The sequence below is a fragment of the Ictalurus punctatus genome, unplaced genomic scaffold, assembly GCF_001660625.3.
Source record: "Ictalurus punctatus breed USDA103 unplaced genomic scaffold, Coco_2.0 tig00163687, whole genome shotgun sequence".
Taxonomy (NCBI): domain Eukaryota; kingdom Metazoa; phylum Chordata; class Actinopteri; order Siluriformes; family Ictaluridae; genus Ictalurus; species Ictalurus punctatus.
In genome coordinates this window covers 3,870-29,876 of record NW_026521167.1, presented here as the reverse complement: position 1 = coordinate 29,876, position 26,007 = coordinate 3,870, and the positions used below count along the sequence as shown (strand labels likewise).

Here is a 26,007-nt window from a genome sequence, read left to right as displayed (position 1 = left end):
AACCACGAGGACAACGTAAGTTCCGAGTTCCTACCGCTTAATATTGGCTTCCTTTGTGTTCTTTGGATTGTACCTGGAAGTGTCCATCTCTGAATAACAAAAATAACCTAATTCAGACAAAATCACTCTAAAGAGCACTGGTTGGGGATGTGCCCTAGCCAACAGAATGTAGTTGATGGAATTATTGCAGTGGTAATAAATCGTGGCTAAATAAACAACGTTTTTTTTTGTTGTTTTTTTTTTTTTTTTGCTGGTTATGATAGGGGATAGCTTGTTGCGACTTTCTGGGGAATCAAAAACCCTGCTTCGGGATATCTCCCATCTCCCAAAACAATTAGTTATAGCCCTGTTTGAATAGAGCGAAAGCAGCAAAGCCCTACATAATTCCTGAAAAAAGCATAGGTGACTTGAAAATTCTAAGAGAGTAATATCTTGTGCAACTACCTCAAAAGTTGAGCGTGAACCCGCCGAACGATAGGGACCTATATTAGCAAGGTATAGTGCCTCGTGGGCTTCGTATGGCTCGTTGGTCTAGGGGTATGATTCTCGCTTTGGGTGCGAGAGGTCCCGGGTTTTATTTTACTCCCGGACGAGCCCAAGCTTTCCAAGCTGGACGGTCTGTATTCGCTTCTTGCTTTGTTCGTGAGTGATCCAAGAAGGTTCAAATAAGCTTGTCCTTCTGCAGCCGAGCCCAGTTTTGCTCAGTACACCTTTCAGGGAAGCCCATATTTAGGGAACGCCCGTTTCACCACGCAACCCTAGCTGTGTAATAAAACCAGTGCTCAGCCATGTTACTTTGATCTCTAAAGACAAAAGCAAAAAATAACTGTAGCGGGCACCGATACCACTAAATTGAAATGGCTAGTGTGGTGACCTAAGCTTGGAGCCATATCGGAAAGGAAAGTAGAACTTTCTAGGATGTCTAGTCTTGTCTATGTTATGACGGTTGTGCAAGTGGAAATGAACCGAAACAAAAGTACCTTGAGGTAAACCAGCCTGATGAGGACTTTGGCTTGATGGTCTAGGGGTATAATTCTAATTTTGGGTGAGAGTGGTCCCGGGTTGAAATCCCTAATGAGCCCTTTCCTTGCTGTTAACTCGTCGTTCTGTAATCAAGGAAATTTTTTGCTCGTCACCGCAACCGAGCTTCATGACACAGTGAATGTCAAGAGGTTCTCTCTAGCCAGGTTCAAATCCCATACGAGCCCTTGCTTTTGTCTGAACATGCCCTTCTGAATCTGAGGACCGTTTTGCACAAAACACTATTCAGGGAAGCCCATTTGAAGGGACTCCCCTTTCAGGTTTAGTCTCCCTACTGGTTAGCGCCTTGGAGGACCAACTTCGGTGATGAGAACTTGCAAACTCTCTTCGTCATCACAGCTTTGAAATAAAACCAGTGCTCAACGATATCATATTGATCTCTGAAAAAAACAAAAATATGTGTAGCAGGCACCTATTCCACTACATTGAAACGGTTTGTGTCATGGACTAAGGTTGAAACAGCCAGGTTGGCCGTTTAGCTGGTCGGGCGAGGGATTTGATTCTGACTTTGTGTGTGAGATGTCGCCGGTTGAAATCCTGAATGAGCTCTTACTGCTCTTCAATTCAACCGCGATGTAGTTACTCGAACGCCAAGAGCTGTCTGCTTGGTTCTTGCTTGACTGCTTGGTTCTCACGAGTTCTAGCAAGGTGAGAGCTTGCTTGTTTCGCAACTTGCCCTTCTGTAACAGAGTTTCATTTTGGTCATACTAGTCACCACGAGCAAGCTATCCGTCATCGTTCACATCTTTCACAGTAATATCTTGTGCATCTCAAACTATTAGCATGAACCTGCAGAACTGTAAGGACATACATTTGTAGGGTACAGTGGAACACCAGTGGTCCATGGTGCAGTACTGGTGGGCAGTTTGGCTCGTTGGTCTAGTGGTATGATTCTCGCTTAGGGTGCGAGAGGTCCCGGGTTCAAATCCCGGATGAGCCCAAGCGTTATGTGGAATAGTCTACCTCAGGGTTGCTTGGCTGTTTAGTTCATGAGAGGTTCCATTTGCAAATAGGTGCATGTGTTTCTGTGGACTTGTTCTTCCATACCCTTCCCCCCTTTTGCTCTGACACCTTTCAGGGAAGTCCAGCGTCAGGGACAACCCCTTTCCGGTTTGGTCTCACTATTGGTTAGCATCGTGGAGGGCCAACTTAGGTGACGAGAACTTGTGAACTCTCTACGTCATCACAGCTTTGTAATAAAACCAGTGCTAACCTGTGCGTGTTTAAATGAACAAAAATAACAGTACGTTGAGGTAAAACAACCAGATAGGCTATTTCACTCGTTGGTCTAGGGGTATGATTCTAATGTTGGGTGAGAGATGTCTCGGGTTGAAATCCCTGATGAGCCCTTACCTTGCAGTTAACTCTTCCTTATGTAATCGAGGAAATTTTTGCTCGTCACCTCAACCGAGCTTCATGATGATCTGGCTGCTTGGCTCTCAAGAGGTTCTCTCCAGAAAGGTTCCAAACCAAGATGAGCCCTTGCTTTTTCCTCAACTTGTCCTTCTGTATCTGAGGGCTGTCGCGCTCGGACACCCACGCCGCAAGCAAGCTATCCATCATCGTTAGTCCAATGCCATCTTATGATGTCAACAGTCCAGCTCTGATTAAGGACTGTGTTGATGCTAGTCTGATGATCACAAAAGCCCCTTTTCAGGGTATCCACGCTTTCTACCTTTGGTTTGGTGTCTTGGTGTACCAACTTCGGCTGTAAGAACCAGCAAGCTCTCCGTGTCACAAAACAAGTTTCACAAGATAGTTAGTCCAACGCTGGCCGAGACCATCTTGTGATGTGAAGAATCCAGCTGTGAATAAGGAGCGCATTTATGCTTGACTGCTTATCACAGAGGCCCTTTTCAGGGAATGCAAATTCCAGAAGAAATCATTTTCAGCAACGTTCCAGTAGAGGATGAAAGGAGCATCTTGCACACTAACCACGAGGACAACGTAAGTTCCGAGTTCCTACCGCTTAATATTGGCTTCCTTTGTGTTCTTTGGATTGTACCTGGAAGTGTCCATCTCTGAATAACAAAAATAACCTAATTCAGACAAAATCACTCTAAAGAGCACTGGTTGGGGATGTGCCCTAGCCAACAGAATGTAGTTGATGGAATTATTGCAGTGGTAATAAATCGTGGCTAAATAAACAACGTTTTTTTTGTTGTTTTTTTTTTTTTTTTTGCTGGTTATGATAGGGGATAGCTTGTTGCGACTTTCTGGGGAATCAAAAACCCTGCTTCGGGATATCTCCCATCTCCCAAAACAATTAGTTATAGCCCTGTTTGAATAGAGCGAAAGCAGCAAAGCCCTACATAATTCCTGAAAAAAGCATAGGTGACTTGAAAATTCTAAGAGAGTAATATCTTGTGCAACTACCTCAAAAGTTGAGCGTGAACCCGCCGAACGATAGGGACCTATATTAGCAAGGTATAGTGCCTCGTGGGCTTCGTATGGCTCGTTGGTCTAGGGGTATGATTCTCGCTTTGGGTGCGAGAGGTCCCGGGTTTTATTTTACTCCCGGACGAGCCCAAGCTTTCCAAGCTGGACGGTCTGTATTCGCTTCTTGCTTTGTTCGTGAGTGATCCAAGAAGGTTCAAATAAGCTTGTCCTTCTGCAGCCGAGCCCAGTTTTGCTCAGTACACCTTTCAGGGAAGCCCATATTTAGGGAACGCCCGTTTCACCACGCAACCCTAGCTGTGTAATAAAACCAGTGCTCAGCCATGTTACTTTGATCTCTAAAGACAAAAGCAAAAAATAACTGTAGCGGGCACCGATACCACTAAATTGAAATGGCTAGTGTGGTGACCTAAGCTTGGAGCCATATCGGAAAGGAAAGTAGAACTTTCTAGGATGTCTAGTCTTGTCTATGTTATGACGGTTGTGCAAGTGGAAATGAACCGAAACAAAAGTACCTTGAGGTAAACCAGCCTGATGAGGACTTTGGCTTGATGGTCTAGGGGTATAATTCTAATTTTGGGTGAGAGTGGTCCCGGGTTGAAATCCCTCATGAGCCCTTTCCTTGCTGTTAACTCGTCGTTCTGTAATCAAGGAAATTTTTTGCTCGTCACCGCAACCGAGCTTCATGACACAGTGAATGTCAAGAGGTTCTCTCTAGCCAGGTTCAAATCCCATACGAGCCCTTGCTTTTGTCTGAACATGCCCTTCTGAATCTGAGGACCGTTTTGCACAAAACACTATTCAGGGAAGCCCATTTGAAGGGACTCCCCTTTCGGGTTTAGTCTCCCTACTGGTTAGCGCCTTGGAGGACCAACTTCGGTGATGAGAACTTGCAAACTCTCTTCGTCATCACAGCTTTGAAATAAAACCAGTGCTCAACGATATCATATTGATCTCTGAAAAAAACAAAAATATGTGTAGCAGGCACCTATTCCACTACATTGAAACGGTTTGTGTCATTGACTAAGGTTGAAACAGCCAGATTGGCCGTTTAGCTGGTCGGGCGAGGGATTTGATTCTGACTTTGTGTGTGAGATGTCGCCGGTTGAAATCCTGAATGAGCTCTTACTGCTCTTCAATTCAACCGCGATGTAGTTACTCGAACGCCAAGAGCTGTCTGCTTGGTTCTTGCTTGACTGCTTGGTTCTCACGAGTTCTAGCAAGGTGAGAGCTTGCTTGTTTCGCAACTTGCCCTTCTGTAACAGAGTTTCATTTTGGTCATACTAGTCACCACGAGCAAGCTATCCGTCATCGTTCACATCTTTCACAGTAATATCTTGTGCATCTCAAACTATTAGCATGAACCTGCAGAACTGTAAGGACATACATTTGTAGGGTACAGTGGAACACCAGTGGTCCATGGTGCAGTACTGGTGGGCAGTTTGGCTCGTTGGTCTAGTGGTATGATTCTCGCTTAGGGTGCGAGAGGTCCCGGGTTCAAATCCCGGATGAGCCCAAGCGTTATGTGGAATAGTCTACCTCAGGGTTGCTTGGCTGTTTAGTTCATGAGAGGTTCCATTTGCAAATAGGTGCATGTGTTTCTGTGGACTTGTTCTTCCATACCCTTCTCCCCTTTTGCTCTGACACCTTTCAGGGAAGTCCAGCGTCAGGGACAACCCCTTTCCGGTTTGGTCTCACTATTGGTTAGCATCGTGGAGGGCCAACTTAGGTGACGAGAACTTGTGAACTCTCTACGTCATCACAGCTTTGTAATAAAACCAGTGCTAACCTGTGCGTGTTTAAATGAACAAAAATAACAGTACGTTGAGGTAAAACAACCAGATAGGCTATTTCACTCGTTGGTCTAGGGGTATGATTCTAATGTTGGGTGAGAGATGTCTCGGGTTGAAATCCCTGATGAGCCCTTACCTTGCAGTTAACTCTTCCTTATGTAATCGAGGAAATTTTTGCTCGTCACCTCAACCGAGCTTCATGATGATCTGGCTGCTTGGCTCTCAAGAGGTTCTCTCCAGAAAGGTTCCAAACCAAGATGAGCCCTTGCTTTTTCCTCAACTTGTCCTTCTGTATCTGAGGGCTGTCGCGCTCGGACACCCACGCCGCAAGCAAGCTATCCATCATCGTTAGTCCAATGCCATCTTATGATGTCAACAGTCCAGCTCTGATTAAGGACTGTGTTGCTGCTAGTCTGATGATCACAAAAGCCCCTTTTCAGGGTATCCACGCTTTCTACCTTTGGTTTGGTGTCTTGGTGTACCAACTTCGGCTGTAAGAACCAGCAAGCTCTCCGTGTCACAAAACAAGTTTCACAAGATAGTTAGTCCAACGCTGGCCGAGACCATCTTGTGATGTGAAGAATCCAGCTGTGAATAAGGAGCGCATTTATGCTTGACTGCTTATCACAGAGGCCCTTTTCAGGGAATGCAAATTCCAGAAGAAATCATTTTCAGCAACGTTCCAGTAGAGGATGAAAGGAGCATCTTGCACACTAACCACGAGGACAACGTAAGTTCCGAGTTCCTACCGCTTAATATTGGCTTCCTTTGTGTTCTTTGGATTGTACCTGGAAGTGTCCATCTCTGAATAACAAAAATAACCTAATTCAGACAAAATCACTCTAAAGAGCACTGGTTGGGGATGTGCCCTAGCCAACAGAATGTAGTTGATGGAATTATTGCAGTGGTAATACATCGTGGCTAAATAAACAACGTTTTTTTTTGTTGTTTTTTTTTTTTTTTTGCTGGTTATGATAGGGGATAGCTTGTTGCGACTTTCTGGGGAATCAAAAACCCTGCTTCGGGATATCTCCCATCTCCCAAAACAATTAGTTATAGCCCTGTTTGAATAGAGCGAAAGCAGCAAAGCCCTACATAATTCCTGAAAAAAGCATAGGTGACTTGAAAATTCTAAGAGAGTAATATCTTGTGCAACTACCTCAAAAGTTGAGCGTGAACCCGCCGAACGATAGGGACCTATATTAGCAAGGTATAGTGCCTCGTGGGCTTCGTATGGCTCGTTGGTCTAGGGGTATGATTCTCGCTTTGGGTGCGAGAGGTCCCGGGTTTTATTTTACTCCCGGACGAGCCCAAGCTTTCCAAGCTGGACGGTCTGTATTCGCTTCTTGCTTTGTTCGTGAGTGATCCAAGAAGGTTCAAATAAGCTTGTCCTTCTGCAGCCGAGCCCAGTTTTGCTCAGTACACCTTTCAGGGAAGCCCATATTTAGGGAACGCCCGTTTCACCACGCAACCCTAGCTGTGTAATAAAACCAGTGCTCAGCCATGTTACTTTGATCTCTAAAGACAAAAGCAAAAAATAACTGTAGCGGGCACCGATACCACTAAATTGAAATGGCTAGTGTGGTGACCTAAGCTTGGAGCCATATCGGAAAGGAAAGTAGAACTTTCTAGGATGTCTAGTCTTGTCTATGTTATGACGGTTGTGCAAGTGGAAATGAACCGAAACAAAAGTACCTTGAGGTAAACCAGCCTGATGAGGACTTTGGCTTGATGGTCTAGGGGTATAATTCTAATTTTGGGTGAGAGTGGTCCCGGGTTGAAATCCCTAATGAGCCCTTTCCTTGCTGTTAACTCGTCGTTCTGTAATCAAGGAAATTTTTTGCTCGTCACCGCAACCGAGCTTCATGACACAGTGAATGTCAAGAGGTTCTCTCTAGCCAGGTTCAAATCCCATACGAGCCCTTGCTTTTGTCTGAACATGCCCTTCTGAATCTGAGGACCGTTTTGCACAAAACACTATTCAGGGAAGCCCATTTGAAGGGACTCCCCTTTCAGGTTTAGTCTCCCTACTGGTTAGCGCCTTGGAGGACCAACTTCGGTGATGAGAACTTGCAAACTCTCTTCGTCATCACAGCTTTGAAATAAAACCAGTGCTCAACGATATCATATTGATCTCTGAAAAAAACAAAAATATGTGTAGCAGGCACCTATTCCACTACATTGAAACGGTTTGTGTCATGGACTAAGGTTGAAACAGCCAGGTTGGCCGTTTAGCTGGTCGGGCGAGGGATTTGATTCTGACTTTGTGTGTGAGATGTCGCCGGTTGAAATCCTGAATGAGCTCTTACTGCTCTTCAATTCAACCGCGATGTAGTTACTCGAACGCCAAGAGCTGTCTGCTTGGTTCTTGCTTGACTGCTTGGTTCTCACGAGTTCTATCAAGGTGAGAGCTTGCTTGTTTCGCAACTTGCCCTTCTGTAACAGAGTTTCATTTTGGTCATACTAGTCACCACGAGCAAGCTATCCGTCATCGTTCACATCTTTCACAGTAATATCTTGTGCATCTCAAACTATTAGCATGAACCTGCAGAACTGTAAGGACATACATTTGTAGGGTACAGTGGAACACCAGTGGTCCATGGTGCAGTACTGGTGGGCAGTTTGGCTCGTTGGTCTAGTGGTATGATTCTCGCTTAGGGTGCGAGAGGTCCCGGGTTCAAATCCCGGATGAGCCCAAGCGTTATGTGGAATAGTCTACCTCAGGGTTGCTTGGCTGTTTAGTTCATGAGAGGTTCCATTTGCAAATAGGTGCATGTGTTTCTGTGGACTTGTTCTTCCATACCCTTCCCCCCTTTTGCTCTGACACCTTTCAGGGAAGTCCAGCGTCAGGGACAACCCCTTTCCGGTTTGGTCTCACTATTGGTTAGCATCGTGGAGGGCCAACTTAGGTGACGAGAACTTGTGAACTCTCTACGTCATCACAGCTTTGTAATAAAACCAGTGCTAACCTGTGCGTGTTTAAATGAACAAAAATAACAGTACGTTGAGGTAAAACAACCAGATAGGCTATTTCACTCGTTGGTCTAGGGGTATGATTCTAATGTTGGGTGAGAGATGTCTCGGGTTGAAATCCCTGATGAGCCCTTACCTTGCAGTTAACTCTTCCTTATGTAATCGAGGAAATTTTTGCTCGTCACCTCAACCGAGCTTCATGATGATCTGGCTGCTTGGCTCTCAAGAGGTTCTCTCCAGAAAGGTTCCAAACCAAGATGAGCCCTTGCTTTTTCCTCAACTTGTCCTTCTGTATCTGAGGGCTGTCGCGCTCGGACACCCACGCCGCAAGCAAGCTATCCATCATCGTTAGTCCAATGCCATCTTATGATGTCAACAGTCCAGCTCTGATTAAGGACTGTGTTGATGCTAGTCTGATGATCACAAAAGCCCTTTTTCAGGGTATCCACGCTTTCTACCTTTGGTTTGGTGTCTTGGTGTACCAACTTCGGCTGTAAGAACCAGCAAGCTCTCCGTGTCACAAAACAAGTTTCACAAGATAGTTAGTCCAACGCTGGCCGAGACCATCTTGTGATGTGAAGAATCCAGCTGTGAATAAGGAGCGCATTTATGCTTGACTGCTTATCACAGAGGCCCTTTTCAGGGAATGCAAATTCCAGAAGAAATCATTTTCAGCAACGTTCCAGTAGAGGATGAAAGGAGCATCTTGCACACTAACCACGAGGACAACGTAAGTTCCGAGTTCCTACCGCTTAATATTGGCTTCCTTTGTGTTCTTTGGATTGTACCTGGAAGTGTCCATCTCTGAATAACAAAAATAACCTAATTCAGACAAAATCACTCTAAAGAGCACTGGTTGGGGATGTGCCCTAGCCAACAGAATGTAGTTGATGGAATTATTGCAGTGGTAATAAATCGTGGCTAAATAAACAACGTTTTTTTTTGTTGTTTTTTTTTTTTTTTTTGCTGGTTATGATAGGGGATAGCTTGTTGCGACTTTCTGGGGAATCAAAAACCCTGCTTCGGGATATCTCCCATCTCCCAAAACAATTAGTTATAGCCCTGTTTGAATAGAGCGAAAGCAGCAAAGCCCTACATAATTCCTGAAAAAAGCATAGGTGACTTGAAAATTCTAAGAGAGTAATATCTTGTGCAACTACCTCAAAAGTTGAGCGTGAACCCGCCGAACGATAGGGACCTATATTAGCAAGGTATAGTGCCTCGTGGGCTTCGTATGGCTCGTTGGTCTAGGGGTATGATTCTCGCTTTGGGTGCGAGAGGTCCCGGGTTTTATTTTACTCCCGGACGAGCCCAAGCTTTCCAAGCTGGACGGTCTGTATTCGCTTCTTGCTTTGTTCGTGAGTGATCCAAGAAGGTTCAAATAAGCTTGTCCTTCTGCAGCCGAGCCCAGTTTTGCTCAGTACACCTTTCAGGGAACCCCATATTTAGGGAACGCCCGTTTCACCACGCAACCCTAGCTGTGTAATAAAACCAGTGCTCAGCCATGTTACTTTGATCTCTAAAGACAAAAGCAAAAAATAACTGTAGCGGGCACCGATACCACTAAATTGAAATGGCTAGTGTGGTGACCTAAGCTTGGAGCCATATCGGAAAGGAAAGTAGAACTTTCTAGGATGTCTAGTCTTGTCTATGTTATGACGGTTGTGCAAGTGGAAATGAACCGAAACAAAAGTACCTTGAGGTAAACCAGCCTGATGAGGACTTTGGCTTGATGGTCTAGGGGTATAATTCTAATTTTGGGTGAGAGTGGTCCCGGGTTGAAATCCCTAATGAGCCCTTTCCTTGCTGTTAACTCGTCGTTCTGTAATCAAGGAAATTTTTTGCTCGTCACCGCAACCGAGCTTCATGACACAGTGAATGTCAAGAGGTTCTCTCTAGCCAGGTTCAAATCCCATACGAGCCCTTGCTTTTGTCTGAACATGCCCTTCTGAATCTGAGGACCGTTTTGCGCAAAACACTATTCAGGGAAGCCCATTTGAAGGGACTCCCCTTTCAGGTTTAGTCTCCCTACTGGTTAGCGCCTTGGAGGACCAACTTCGGTGATGAGAACTTGCAAACTCTCTTCGTCATCACAGCTTTGAAATAAAACCAGTGCTCAACGATATCATATTGATCTCTGAAAAAAACAAAAATATGTGTAGCAGGCACCTATTCCACTACATTGAAACGGTTTGTGTCATGGACTAAGGTTGAAACAGCCAGGTTGGCCGTTTAGCTGGTCGGGCGAGGGATTTGATTCTGACTTTGTGTGTGAGATGTCGCCGGTTGAAATCCTGAATGAGCTCTTACTGCTCTTCAATTCAACCGCGATGTAGTTACTCGAACGCCAAGAGCTGTCTGCTTGGTTCTTGCTTGACTGCTTGGTTCTCACGAGTTCTAGCAAGGTGAGAGCTTGCTTGTTTCGCAACTTGCCCTTCTGTAACAGAGTTTCATTTTGGTCATACTAGTCACCACGAGCAAGCTATCCGTCATCGTTCACATCTTTCACAGTAATATCTTGTGCATCTCAAACTATTAGCATGAACCTGCAGAACTGTAAGGACATACATTTGTAGGGTACAGTGGAACACCAGTGGTCCATGGTGCAGTACTGGTGGGCAGTTTGGCTCGTTGGTCTAGTGGTATGATTCTCGCTTAGGGTGCGATTCCTGGGTTCAAATCCCGGATGAGCCCAAGCGTTATGTGGAATAGTCTACCTCAGGGTTGCTTGGCTGTTTAGTTCATGAGAGGTTCCATTTGCAAATAGGTGCATGTGTTTCTGTGGACTTGTTCTTCCATACCCTTCTCCCCTTTTGCTCTGACACCTTTCAGGGAAGTCCAGCGTCAGGGACAACCCCTTTCCGGTTTGGTCTCACTATTGGTTAGCATCGTGGAGGGCCAACTTAGGTGACGAGAACTTGTGAACTCTCTACGTCATCACAGCTTTGTAATAAAACCAGTGCTAACCTGTGCGTGTTTAAATGAACAAAAATAACAGTACGTTGAGGTAAAACAACCAGATAGGCTATTTCACTCGTTGGTCTAGGGGTATGATTCTAATGTTGGGTGAGAGATGTCTCGGGTTGAAATCCCTGATGAGCCCTTACCTTGCAGTTAACTCTTCCTTATGTAATCGAGGAAATTTTTGCTCGTCACCTCAACCGAGCTTCATGATGATCTGGCTGCTTGGCTCTCAAGAGGTTCTCTCCAGAAAGGTTCCAAACCAAGATGAGCCCTTGCTTTTTCCTCAACTTGTCCTTCTGTATCTGAGGGCTGTCGCGCTCGGACACCCACGCCGCAAGCAAGCTATCCATCATCGTTAGTCCAATGCCATCTTATGATGTCAACAGTCCAGCTCTGATTAAGGACTGTGTTGCTGCTAGTCTGATGATCACAAAAGCCCCTTTTCAGGGTATCCACGCTTTCTACCTTTGGTTTGGTGTCTTGGTGTACCAACTTCGGCTGTAAGAACCAGCAAGCTCTCCGTGTCACAAAACAAGTTTCACAAGATAGTTAGTCCAACGCTGGCCGAGACCATCTTGTGATGTGAAGAATCCAGCTGTGAATAAGGAGCGCATTTATGCTTGACTGCTTATCACAGAGGCCCTTTTCAGGGAATGCAAATTCCAGAAGAAATCATTTTCAGCAACGTTCCAGTAGAGGATGAAAGGAGCATCTTGCACACTAACCACGAGGACAACGTAAGTTCCGAGTTCCTACCGCTTAATATTGGCTTCCTTTGTGTTCTTTGGATTGTACCTGGAAGTGTCCATCTCTGAATAACAAAAATAACCTAATTCAGACAAAATCACTCTAAAGAGCACTGGTTGGGGATGTGCCCTAGCCAACAGAATGTAGTTGATGGAATTATTGCAGTGGTAATAAATCGTGGCTAAATAAACAACGTTTTTTTTTTTTTTTTTTTTTTTTTTTTTGCTGGTTATGATAGGGGATAGCTTGTTGCGACTTTCTGGGGAATCAAAAACCCTGCTTCGGGATATCTCCCATCTCCCAAAACAATTAGTTATAGCCCTGTTTGAATAGAGCGAAAGCAGCAAAGCCCTACATAATTCCTGAAAAAAGCATAGGTGACTTGAAAATTCTAAGAGAGTAATATCTTGTGCAACTACCTCAAAAGTTGAGCGTGAACCCGCCGAACGATAGGGACCTATATTAGCAAGGTATAGTGCCTCGTGGGCTTCGTATGGCTCGTTGGTCTAGGGGTATGATTCTCGCTTTGGGTGCGAGAGCTCCCGGGTTTTATTTTACTCCCGGACGAGCCCAAGCTTTCCAAGCTGGACGGTCTGTATTCGCTTCTTGCTTTGTTCGTGAGTGATCCAAGAAGGTTCAAATAAGCTTGTCCTTCTGCAGCCGAGCCCAGTTTTGCTCAGTACACCTTTCAGGGAAGCCCATATTTAGGGAACGCCCGTTTCACCACGCAACCCTAGCTGTGTAATAAAACCAGTGCTCAGCCATGTTACTTTGATCTCTAAAGACAAAAGCAAAAAATAACAAAAATAACAGTACGTTGAGGTAAAACAACCAGATAGGCTATTTCACTCGTTGGTCTAGGGGTATGATTCTAATGTTGGGTGAGAGATGTCTCGGGTTGAAATCCCTGATGAGCCCTTACCTTGCAGTTAACTCTTCCTTATGTAATCGAGGAAATTTTTGCTCGTCACCTCAACCGAGCTTCATGATGATCTGGCTGCTTGGCTCTCAAGAGGTTCTCTCCAGAAAGGTTCCAAACCAAGATGAGCCCTTGCTTTTTCCTCAACTTGTCCTTCTGTATCTGAGGGCTGTCGCGCTCGGACACCCACGCCGCAAGCAAGCTATCCATCATCGTTAGTCCAATGCCATCTTATGATGTCAACAGTCCAGCTCTGATTAAGGACTGTGTTGCTGCTAGTCTGATGATCACAAAAGCCCCTTTTCAGGGTATCCACGCTTTCTACCTTTGGTTTGGTGTCTTGGTGTACCAACTTCGGCTGTAAGAACCAGCAAGCTCTCCGTGTCACAAAACAAGTTTCACAAGATAGTTAGTCCAACGCTGGCCGAGACCATCTTGTGATGTGAAGAATCCAGCTGTGAATAAGGAGCGCATTTATGCTTGACTGCTTATCACAGAGGCCCTTTTCAGGGAATGCAAATTCCAGAAGAAATCATTTTCAGCAACGTTCCAGTAGAGGATGAAAGGAGCATCTTGCACACTAACCACGAGGACAACGTAAGTTCCGAGTTCCTACCGCTTAATATTGGCTTCCTTTGTGTTCTTTGGATTGTACCTGGAAGTGTCCATCTCTGAATAACAAAAATAACCTAATTCAGACAAAATCACTCTAAAGAGCACTGGTTGGGGATGTCCCCTAGCCAACAGAATGTAGTTGATGGAATTATTGCAGTGGTAATAAATCGTGGCTAAATAAACAACGTTTTTTTTTGTTGTTTTTTTTTTTTTTTTTGCTGGTTATGATAGGGGATAGCTTGTTGCGACTTTCTGGGGAATCAAAAACCCTGCTTCGGGATATCTCCCATCTCCCAAAACAATTAGTTATAGCCCTGTTTGAATAGAGCGAAAGCAGCAAAGCCCTACATAATTCCTGAAAAAAGCATAGGTGACTTGAAAATTCTAAGAGAGTAATATCTTGTGCAACTACCTCAAAAGTTGAGCGTGAACCCGCCGAACGATAGGGACCTATATTAGCAAGGTATAGTGCCTCGTGGGCTTCGTATGGCTCGTTGGTCTAGGGGTATGATTCTCGCTTTGGGTGCGAGAGGTCCCGGGTTTTATTTTACTCCCGGACGAGCCCAAGCTTTCCAAGCTGGACAGTCTGTATTCGCTTCTTGCTTTGCTCGTGAGTGATCCAAGAAGGTTCAAATAAGCCTGTCCTTCTGCAGCCGAGCCCAGTTTTGCTCAGTACACCTTTCAGGGAAGCCCATATTTAGGGAACGCCCGTTTCACCACGCAACCCTAGCTGTGTAATAAAACCAGTGCTCAGCCATGTTACTTTGATCTCTAAAGACAAAAGCAAAAAATAACTGTAGCGGGCACCGATACCACTAAATTGAAATGGTTAGTGTGGTGACCTAAGCTTGGAGCCATATCGGAAAGGAAAGTAGAACTTTCTAGGATGTCTAGTCTTGTCTATGTTATGACGGTTGTGCAAGTGGAAATGAACCGAAACAAAAGTACCTTGAGGTAAACCAGCCTGATGAGGACTTTGGCTTGATGGTCTAGGGGTATAATTCTAATTTTGGGTGAGAGTGGTCCCGGGTTGAAATCCCTAATGAGCCCTTTCCTTGCTGTTAACTCGTTGTTCTGTAATCAAGGAAATTTTTTGCTCGTCACCGCAACCGAGCTTCATGACACAGTGAATGTCAAGAGGTTCTCTCTAGCCAGGTTCAAATCCCATACGAGCCCTTGCTTTTGTCTGAACATGCCCTTCTGAATCTGAGGACCGTTTTGCGCAAAACACTGTTCAGGGAAGCCCATTTGCAAGGACTCCCCTTTCAGGTTTAGTCTCCCTACTGGTTAGCGCCTTGGAGGACCAACTTCGGTGATGAGAACTTGCAAACTCTCTTCGTCATCACAGCTTTGAAATAAAACCAGTGCTCAACGATATCATATTGATCTCTGAAAAAAACAAAAATATGTGTAGCAGGCACCTATTCCACTACATTGAAACGGTTTGTGTCATGGACTAAGGTTGAAACAGCCAGATTGGCCGTTTAGCTGGTCGGGCGAGGGATTTGATTCTGACTTTGTGTGTGAGATGTCGCCGGTTGAAAAACCTTCGTTTTAACTTGTCCCTCTGTAATCGAGGGAACTATAACTCTTCAATTCAACCGCGATGTAGTTACTCGAACGCCAAGAGCTGTCTGCTTGGTTCTTGCTTGACTGCTTGTTTCTCACGAGTTCTAACAAGGTGAGAGCTTGCTTGTTTCGCAACTTGCCCTTCTGTAACAGAGTTTCATTTTGGTCATACTAGTCACCACGAGCAAGCTTTCCGTCATCGTTCACATCTTTCACAGTAATGTCTTGTGCAACCATCTCAAACTATTAGCATGAACCTGCAGAACTGTAAGGACATACATTTGTAGGGTACAGTGGAACACCAGTGGTCCATGGTCCATAGTGCAGCACCGGTGGGCAGTTTGGGCAGGTTCCATTTTGCAAATAGGTGCATGTGTTTCTGTGGACTTGTTCTTCCATACCCTGCTTCCCTTTTGCTCTGACACCTTTCAGGGAAGTCCAGCGTCAGGGACAACCCCTTTCCGGTTTGGTCTCACTATTGGTTAGCATCGTGGAGGGCCAACTTAGGTGACGAGAACTTGTGAACTCTCTACGTCATCACAGCTTTGTAATAAAACCAGTGCTAACCTGTGCGTGTTTAAATGAACAAAAATAACAGTACGTTGAGGTAAAACAACCAGATAGGCTATTTCACTCGTTGGTCTAGGGGTATGATTCTAATGTTGGGTGAGAGATGTCTCGGGTTGAAATCCCTGATGAGCCCTTACCTTGCAGTTAACTCTTCCTTATGTAATCGAGGAAATTTTTGCTCGTCACCTCAACCGAGCTTCATGATGATCTGGCTGCTTGGCTCTCAAGAGGTTCTCTCCAGAAAGGTTCCAAACCAAGATGAGCCCTTGCTTTTTCCTCAACTTGTCCTTCTGTATCTGAGGGCTGTCGCGCTCGGACACCCACGCCGCAAGCAAGCTATCCATCATCGTTAGTCCAATGCCATCTTATGATGTCAACAGTCCAGCTCTGATTAAGGACTGTGTTGCTGCTAGTCTGATGATCACAAAAGCCCCTTTTCAGGGTATCCACGCTTTCTACCTTTGGTTTGGTGTCTTGGTGTACCAACTTCGGCTGTAAGAACCAGCAAGCTCTCCGTGTCACAAAACAAGTTTCACAAGATAGTTAGTCCAACGCTGGCCGAGACCATCTTGTGATGTGAAGAATCCAGCTGTGAATAAGGAGCGCATTTATGCTTGACTGCTTATCACAGAGGCCCTTTTCAGGGAATGCAAATTCCAGAAGAAATTATTTTCAGCAACGTTCCAGTAGAGGATGAAAGGAGCATCTTGCACACTAACCATGAGGACAACGTAAGTTCCGAGTTCCTACCGCTTAATATTGGCTTCCTTTGTGTTCTTTGGATTGTACCTGGAAGTGTCCATCTCTGAATAACAAAAATAACCTAATTCAGACAAAATCACTCTAAAGAGCACTGGTTGGGGATGTCCCCTAGCCAACAGAATGTAGTTGATGGAATTATTGCAGTGGTAATAAATCGTGGCTAAATAAACAACGTTTTTTTTTGTTGTTTGTTTGTTTTTTTTTGCTGGTCATGATAGGGGATAGCTTGTGGCGACTTTCTGGGGAATCAAAAACCCTGCTTCGGGATATCTCCCATCTCCCAAAACAATTAGTTATAGCCCTGTTTGAATAGAGCGAAAGCAGCAAAGCCCTACATAATTCCTGAAAAAAGCATAGGTGACTTGAAAATTCTAAGAGAGTAATATCTTGTGCAACTACCTCAAAAGTTGAGCGCGAACCCGCCGAACGATAGGGACCTATATTAGCAAGGTATAGTGCCTCGTGGGCTTCGTATGGCTCGTTGGTCTAGGGGTATGATTCTCGCTTTGGGTGCGAGAGGTCCCGGGTTTTATTTTACTCCCGGACGAGCCCAAGCTTTCCAAGCTGGACGGTCTGTATTCGCTTCTTGCTTTGTTCGTGAGTGATCCAAGAAGGTTCAAATAAGCTTGTCCTTCTGCAGCCGAGCCCAGTTTTGCTCAGTACACCTTTCAGGGAAGCCCATATTTAGGGAACGCCCGTTTCACCACGCAACCCTAGCTGTGTAATAAAACCAGTGCTCAGCCATGTTACTTTGATCTCTAAAGACAAAAGCAAAAAATAACTGTAGCGGGCACCGATACCACTAAATTGAAATGGCTAGTGTGGTGACCTAAGCTTGGTGCCATATCGGAAAGGAAAGTAGAACTTTCTAGGATGTCTAGTCTTGTCTATGTTATGACGGTTGTGCAAGTGGAAATGAACCGAAACAAAAGTACCTTGAGGTAAACCAGCCTGATGAGGACTTTGGCTTGATGGTCTAGGGGTCTAATTCTAATTTTGGGTGAGAGTGGTCCCGGGTTGAAATCCCTCATGAGCCCTTTCCTTGCTGTTAACTCGTCGTTCTGTAATCAAGGAAATTTTTTGCTCGTCACCGCAACCGAGCTTCATGACACAGTGAATGTCAAGAGGTTCTCTCTAGCCAGGTTCAAATCCCATACGAGCCCTTGCTTTTGTCTGAACATGCCCTTCTGAATCTGAGGACCGTTTTGCGCAAAACACTATTCAGGGAAGCCCATTTGCAAGGACTCCCCTTTCAGGTTTAGTCTCCCTACTGGTTAGCGCCTTGGAGGACCAACTTCGGTGATGAGAACTTGCAAACTCTCTTCGTCATCACAGCTTTGAAATAAAACCAGTGCTCAACGATATCATATTGATCTCTGAAAAAAACAAAAATATGTGTAGCAGGCACCTATTCCACTACATTGAAACGGTTTGTGTCATGGACTAAGGTTGAAACAGCCAGATTGGCCGTTTAGCTGGTCGGGCGAGGGATTTGATTCTGACTTTGTGTGTGCGATGTCGCCGGTTGAATTCCTGAATGAGCTCTTACCTTCGTTTTAACTTGTCCCTCTGTAATCGAGGGAACTATAGCTCTTCAATTCAACCGCGATGTAGTTACTCGAACGCCAAGAGCTGTCTGCTTTGTTCTTGCTTGACTGCTTGGTTCTCACGAGTTCTAGCAAGGTGAGAGCTTGCTTGTTTCGCAACTTGCCCTTCTGTAACAGAGTTTCATTTTGGTCATACTAGTCACCACGAGCAAGCTATCCGTCATCGTTCACATCTTTCACAGTAATGTCTTGTGCAACCATCTCAAACTATTAGCATGAACCTGCAGAACTGTAAGGACATACATTTGTAGGGTACAGTGGAACACCAGTGGTCCATGACGCAGCACCGGTGGGCAGTTTGGCTCGTTGGTCTAGTGGTATGATTCTCGCTTCGGGTGCGAGAGGTCCCGGGTTCAAATCCCGGATGAGCCCAAGCGTTATGTCGAATAGTCTACCTCAGGGTTGCCTGGCTGTTTAGTTCATGAGAGGTTCCATTTGCAAATAGGTGCATGTGTTTCTGTGGACTTGTTCTTCCATACCCTGCTTACTTTTTGCTCTGACACCTTTCAGGGAAGTCCAGCGTCAGGGAAAACCCCTTTCCGGTTTGGTCTCACTATTGGTTAGCATCGTGGAGGGCCAACTTAGGTGACGAGAACTTGTGAACTCTCTACGTCATCACAGCTTTGTAATAAAACCAGTGCTAACCTGTGCGTGTTTAAATGAACAAAAATAACAGTACGTTGAGGTAAAACAACCAGATAGGCTATTTCACTCGTTGGTCTAGGGGTATGATTCTAATGTTGGGTGAGAGATGTCTCGGGTTGAAATCCCTGATGAGCCCTTACCTTGCAGTTAACTCTTCCTTATGTAATCGAGGAAATTTTTGCTCGTCACCTCAACCGAGCTTCATGATGATCTGGCTGCTTGGCTCTCAAGAGGTTCTCTCCAGAAAGGTTCCAAACCAAGATGAGCCCTTGCTTTTTCCTCAACTTGTCCTTCTGTATCTGAGGGCTGTCGCGCTCGGACACCCACGCCGCAAGCAAGCTATCCATCATCGTTAGTCCAATGCCATCTTATGATGTCAACAGTCCAGCTCTGATTAAGGACTGTGTTGCTGCTAGTCTGATGATCACAAAAGCCCCTTTTCAGGGTATCCACGCTTTCTACCTTTGGTTTGGTGTCTTGGTGTACCAACTTCGGCTGTAAGAACCAGCAAGCTCTCCGTGTCACAAAACAAGTTTCACAAGATAGTTAGTCCAACGCTGGCCGAGACCATCTTGTGATGTGAAGAATCCAGCTGTGAATAAGGAGCGCATTTATGCTTGACTGCTTATCACAGAGGCCCTTTTCAGGGAATGCAAATTCCAGAAGAAATTATTTTCAGCAACGTTCCAGTAGAGGATGAAAGGAGCATCTTGCACACTAACCATGAGGACAACGTAAGTTCCGAGTTCCTACCGCTTAATATTGGCTTCCTTTGTGTTCTTTGGATTGTACCTGGAAGTGTCCATCTCTGAATAACAAAAATAACCTAATTCAGACAAAATCACTCTAAAGAGCACTGGTTGGGGATGTCCCCTAGCCAACAGAATGTAGTTGATGGAATTATTGCAGTGGTAATAAATCGTGGCTAAATAAACAACGTTTTTTTGTTGTTTGTTTTTTTTTTTTTGCTGGTCATGATAGGGGATAGCTTGTGGCGACTTTCTGGGGAATCAAAAACCCTGCTTCGGGATATCTCCCATCTCCCAAAACAATTAGTTATAGCCCTGTTTGAATAGAGCGAAAGCAGCAAAGCCCTACATAATTCCTGAAAAAAGCATAGGTGACTTGAAAATTCTAAGAGAGTAATATCTTGTGCAACTACCTCAAAAGTTGAGCGCGAACCCGCCGAACGATAGGGACCTATATTAGCAAGGTATAGTGCCTCGTGGGCTTCGTATGGCTCGTTGGTCTAGGGGTATGATTCTCGCTTTGGGTGCGAGAGGTCCCGGGTTTTATTTTACTCCCGGACGAGCCCAAGCTTTCCAAGCTGGACGGTCTGTATTCGCTTCTTGCTTTGTTCGTGAGTGATCCAAGAAGGTTCAAATAAGCTTGTCCTTCTGCAGCCGAGCCCAGTTTTGCTCAGTACACCTTTCAGGGAAGCCCATATTTAGGGAACGCCCGTTTCACCACGCAACCCTAGCTGTGTAATAAAACCAGTGCTCAGCCATGTTACTTTGATCTCTAAAGACAAAAGCAAAAAATAACTGTAGCGGGCACCGATACCACTAAATTGAAATGGCTAGTGTGGTGACCTAAGCTTGGTGCCATATCGGAAAGGAAAGTAGAACTTTCTAGGATGTCTAGTCTTGTCTATGTTATGACGGTTGTGCAAGTGGAAATGAACCGAAACAAAGTACCTTGAGGTAAACCAGCCTGATGAGGACTTTGGCTTGATGGTCTAGGGGTCTAATTCTAATTTTGGGTGAGAGTGGTCCCGGGTTGAAATCCCTAATGAGCCCTTTCCTTGCTGTTAACTCGTCGTTCTGTAATCAAGGAAATTTTTTGCTCGTCACCGCAACCGAGCTTCATGACACAGTGAATGTCAAGAGGTTCTCTCTAGCCAGGTTCAAATCCCATACGAGCCCTTGCTTTTGTCTGAACATGCCCTTCTGAATCTGAGGACCGTTTTGCGCAAAACACTATTCAGGGAAGCCCATTTGCAAGGACTCCCCTTTCAGGTTTAGTCTCCCTACTGGTTAGCGCCTTGGAGGACCAACTTCGGTGATGAGAACTTGCAAACTCTCTTCGTCATCACAGCTTTGAAATAAAACCAGTGCTCAACGATATCATATTGATCTCTGAAAAAAACAAAAATATGTGTAGCAGGCACCTATTCCACTACATTGAAACGGTTTGTGTCATGGACTAAGGTTGAAACAGCCAGATTGGCCGTTTAGCTGGTCGGGCGAGGGATTTGATTCTGACTTTGTGTGTGCGATGTCGCCGGTTGAATTCCTGAATGAGCTCTTACCTTCGTTTTAACTTGTCCCTCTGTAATCGAGGGAACTATAGCTCTTCAATTCAACCGCGATGTAGTTACTCGAACGCCAAGAGCTGTCTGCTTTGTTCTTGCTTGACTGCTTGGTTCTCACGAGTTCTAGCAAGGTGAGAGCTTGCTTGTTTCGCAACTTGCCCTTCTGTAACAGAGTTTCATTTTGGTCATACTAGTCACCACGAGCAAGCTATCCGTCATCGTTCACATCTTTCACAGTAATGTCTTGTGCAACCATCTCAAACTATTAGCATGAACCTGCAGAACTGTAAGGACATACATTTGTAGGGTACAGTGGAACACCAGTGGTCCATGGCGCAGCACCGGTGGGCAGTTTGGCTCGTTGGTCTAGTGGTATGATTCTCGCTTATTATATCTCGCCATTTTCAGCAACGTTCCAGTAGAGGATGAAAGGAGCATCTTGCACACTAACCATGAGGACAACGTAAGTTCCGAGTTCCTACCGCTTAATATTGGCTTCCTTTGTGTTCTTTGGATTGTACCTGGAAGTGTCCATCTCTGAATAACAAAAATAACCTAATTCAGACAAAATCACTCTAAAGAGCACTGGTTGGGGATGTCCCCTAGCCAACAGAATGTAGTTGATGGAATTATTGCAGTGGTAATAAATCGTGGCTAAATAAACAACGTTTTTTTTTGTTGTTTGTTTGTTTTTTTTTGCTGGTTATGATAGGGGATAGCTTGTGGCGACTTTCTGGGGAATCAAAAACCCTGCTTCGGGATATCTCCCATCTCCCAAAACAATTAGTTATAGCCCTGTTTGAATAGAGCGAAAGCAGCAAAGCCCTACATAATTCCTGAAAAAAGCATAGGTGACTTGAAAATTCTAAGAGAGTAATATCTTGTGCAACTACCTCAAAAGTTGAGCGTGAACCCGCCGAACGATAGGGACCTATATTAGCAAGGTAGAGTGCCTCGTGGGCTTCGTATGGCTCGTTGGTCTAGGGGTATGATTCTCGCTTTGGGTGCGAGAGGTCCCGGGTTTTATTTTACTCCCGGACGAGCCCAAGCTTTCCAAGCTGGACGGTCTGTATTCGCTTCTTGCTTTGTTCGTGAGTGATCCAAGAAGGTTCAAATAAGCTTGTCCTTCTGCAGCCGAGCCCAGTTTTGCTCAGTACACCTTTCAGGGAAGCCCATATTTAGGGAACGCCCGTTTCACCACGCAACCCTAGCTGTGTAATAAAACCAGTGCTCAGCCATGTTACTTTGATCTCTAAAGACAAAAGCAAAAAATAACTGTAGCGGGCACCGATACCACTAAATTGAAATGGCTAGTGTGGTGACCTAAGCTTGGAGCCATATCGGAAAGGAAAGTAGAACTTTCTAGGATGTCTAGACTTGTCTATGTTATGACGGTTGTGCAAGTGGAAATGAACCGAAACAAAAGTACCTTGCGGTAAACCGGCCTGATGAGGACTTTGGCTTGATGGTCTAGGGGTCTAATTCTAATTTTGGGTGAGAGTGGTCCCGGGTTGAAATCCCTAATGAGCCCTTTCCTTGCTGTTAACTCGTCGTTCTGTAATCAAGGAAATTTTTTGCTCGTCACCGCAACCGAGCTTCATGACACAGTGAATGTCAAGAGGTTCTCTCTAGCCAGGTTCAAATCCCATACGAGCCCTTGCTTTTGTCTGAACATGCCCTTCTGAATCTGAGGACCGTTTTGCGCAAAACACTATTCAGGGAAGCCCATTTGCAAGGACTCCCCTTTCAGGTTTAGTCTCCCTACTGGTTAGCGCCTTGGAGGACCAACTTCGGTGATGAGAACTTGCAAACTCTCTTCGTCATCACAGCTTTGAAATAAAACCAGTGCTCAACGATATCATATTGATCTCTGAAAAAAACAAAAATATGTGTAGCAGGCACCTATTCCACTACATTGAAACGGTTTGTGTCATGGACTAAGGTTGAAACAGCCAGATTGGCCGTTTAGCTGGTCGGGCGAGGGATTTGATTCTGACTTTGTGTGTGAGATGTCGCCGGTTGAATTCCTGAATGAGCTCTTACCTTCGTTTTAACTTGTCCCTCTGTAATCGAGGGAACTATAGCTCTTCAATTCAACCGCGATGTAGTTACTCGAACGCCAAGAGCTGTCTGCTTTGTTCTTGCTTGACTGCTTGGTTCTCACGAGTTCTAGCAAGGTGAGAGCTTGCTTGTTTCGCAACTTGCCCTTCTGTAACAGAGTTTCATTTTGGTCATACTAGTCACCACGAGCAAGCTATCCGTCATCGTTCACATCTTTCACAGTAATGTCTTGTGCAACCATCTCAAACTATTAGCATGAACCTGCAGAACTGTAAGGACATACATTTGTAGGGTACAGTGGAACACCAGTGGTCCATGGCGCAGCACCGGTGGGCAGTTTGGCTCGTTGGTCTAGTGGTATGATTCTCGCTTATTATATCTCGCCATTTTCAGCAACGTTCCAGTAGAGGATGAAAGGAGCATCTTGCACACTAACCATGAGGACAACGTAAGTTCCGAGTTCCTACCGCTTAATATTGGCTTCCTTTGTGTTCTTTGGATTGTACCTGGAAGTGTCCATCTCTGAATAACAAAAATAACCTAATTCAGACAAAATCACTCTAAAGAGCACTGGTTGGGGATGTCCCCTAGCCAACAGAATGTAGTTGATGGAATTATTGCAGTGGTAATAAATCGTGGCTAAATAAACAACGTTTTTTTTTGTTGTTTGTTTTTTTTTTTTTTGCTGGTTATGATAGGGGATAGCTTGTTGCGACTTTCTGGGGAATCAAAAACCCTGCTTCGGGATATCTCCCATCTCCCAAAACAATTAGTTATAGCCCTGTTTGAATAGAGCGAAAGCAGCAAAGCCCTACATATTTCCTGAAAAAAGCATAGGTGACTTGAAAATTCTAAGAGAGTAATATCTTGTGCAACTACTTCAAAAGTTGAGCGTGAACCCGCCGAACGATAGGGACCTATATTAGCAAGGTACAGTGCCTCGTGGGCTTCGTATGGCTCGTTGGTCTAGGGGTATGATTCTCGCTTTGGGTGTGAGAGGTCCCGGGTTTTATTTTTACTCACGGACGAGCCCAAGCTTTCCAAGCTGGACGGTCTGTATTCGCTTCTTGCTTTGTTCGTGAGTGATCCAAGAAGGTTCAAATAAGCTTGTCCTTCTGCAGCCGAGCCAGTTTTGCTCAGTACACCTTTCAGGGAAGCCCATATTTAGGGAACGCCCGTTTCACCACGCAACCCTAGCTGTGTAATAAAACCAGTGCTCAGCCATGTTACTTTGATCTCTAAAGACAAAAGCAAAAAATAACTGTAGCGGGCACCGATACCACTAAATTGAAATGGCTAGTGTGGTGACCTAAGCTTGGAGCCATATCGGAAAGGAAAGTAGAACTTTCTAGGATGTCTAGTCTTGTCTATGTTATGACGGTTGTGCAAGTGGAAATGAACCGAAACAAAAGTACCTTGAGGTAAACCAGCCTGATGAGGACTTTGGCTTGATGGTCTAGGGGTCTAATTCTAATTTTTGGGTGAGAGTGGTCCCGGGTTGAAATCCCTAATGAGCCCTTTCCTTGCTGTTAACTCGTCGTTCTGTAATCAAGGAAATTTTTTGCTCGTCACCGCAACCGAGCTTCATGACACAGTGAATGTCAAGAGGTTCTCTCTAGCCAGGTTCAAATCCCATACGAGCCCTTGCTTTTGTCTGAACATGCCCTTCTGAATCTGAGGACCGTTTTGCGCAAAACACTATTCAGGGAAGCCCATTTGCAAGGACTCCCCTTTCAGGTTTAGTCTCCCTACTGGTTAGCGCCTTGGAGGACCAACTTCGGTGATGAGAACTTGCAAACTCTCTTCGTCATCACAGCTTTGAAATAAACCAGTGCTCAACGATATCATATTGATCTCTGAAAAAACAAAAATATGTGTAGCAGGCACCTATTCCACTACATTGAAACGGTTTTGTGTCATGGACTAAGGTTGAAACAGCCAGATTGGCCGTTAGCTGGTCGGGCGAGGGATTTGATTCTGACTTTGTGTGTGCGATGTCGCCGGTTTGAATTCCTGAATGAGCTCTTACCTTCGTTTTAACTTGTCCCTCTGTAATCGAGGGAACTATAGCTCTTCAATTCAACCGCGATGTAGTTACTCGAACGCCAAGAGCTGTCTGCTTGGTTCTTGCTTGACTGCTTGGTTCTCACGAGTTCTAGCAAGGTGAGAGCTTGCTTGTTTCGCAACTTGCCCTTCTGTAACAGAGTTTCATTTTGGTCATACTAGTCACCACGAGCAAGCTATCCGTCATCGTTCACATCTTTCACAGTAATGTCTTGTGCAACCATCTCAAACTATTAGCATGAACCTGCAGAACTGTAAGGACATACATTTGTAGGGTACAGTGGAACACCAGTGGTCCATGGCGCAGCACCGGTGGGCAGTTTGGCTCGTTGGTCTAGTGGTATGATTCTCGCTTAGGGTGCGAGAGGTCCCGGGTTCAAATCCCGGATGAGCCCAAGCGTTATGTCGAATAGTCTACCTCAGGGTTGCCTGGCTGTTTAGTTCATGAGAGGTTCCATTTGCAAATAGGTGCATGTGTTTCTGTGGACTTGTTCTTCCATAACCTGCTTCCTTTTTGCTCTGACACCTTTCAGGGAAGTCCAGCGTCAGGGAAAACCCCTTTCCGGTTTGGTCTCACTATTGGTTAGCATCGTGGAGGGCCAACTTAGGTGACGAGAACTTGTGAACTCTCTACGTCATCACAGCTTTGTAATAAAACCAGTGCTAACCTGTGCGTGTTTAAATGAACAAAAATAACAGTACGTTGAGGTAAAACAACCAGATAGGCTATTTCACTCGTTGGTCTAGGGGTATGATTCTAATGTTGGGTGAGAGATGTCTCGGGTTGAAATCCCTGATGAGCCCTTACCTTGCAGTTAACTCTTCCTTATGTATTCGAGGAAATTTTGCTCGTCACCTCAACCGAGCTTCATGATGATCTGGCTGCTTGGCTCTCAAGAGGTTCTCTCCAGAAAGGTTCCAAACCAAGATGAGCCCTTGCTTTTTCCTCAACTTGTCCTTCTGTAT

At 45.1% G+C, this 26,007-nt stretch overlaps 5 non-coding genes across 5 annotated transcripts; all 5 read left to right on the top strand.

Moving 5' to 3' along the window:
• Window positions 1-1,909: 1,909 nt before the first annotated feature.
• Window positions 1,910-1,981, top strand: trnap-agg (transfer RNA proline (anticodon AGG)). The gene has a single exon. It is a non-coding gene; the product is annotated as a tRNA-Pro (tRNA).
• A 2,901-nt stretch (window positions 1,982-4,882) lies between these two features.
• Window positions 4,883-4,954, top strand: trnap-agg (transfer RNA proline (anticodon AGG)). Its single transcript has one exon. It is a non-coding gene; the product is annotated as a tRNA-Pro (tRNA).
• A 2,901-nt stretch (window positions 4,955-7,855) lies between these two features.
• trnap-agg (transfer RNA proline (anticodon AGG)) lies at window positions 7,856-7,927 on the top strand. Its single transcript has one exon. It is a non-coding gene; the product is annotated as a tRNA-Pro (tRNA).
• Window positions 7,928-18,257: 10,330 nt separating this feature from the next.
• Window positions 18,258-18,329, top strand: trnap-cgg (transfer RNA proline (anticodon CGG)). The gene has a single exon. It is a non-coding gene; the product is annotated as a tRNA-Pro (tRNA).
• Window positions 18,330-25,364: 7,035 nt separating this feature from the next.
• On the top strand, window positions 25,365-25,436 carry trnap-agg (transfer RNA proline (anticodon AGG)). The gene has a single exon. It is a non-coding gene; the product is annotated as a tRNA-Pro (tRNA).
• Window positions 25,437-26,007: the final 571 nt, after the last annotated feature.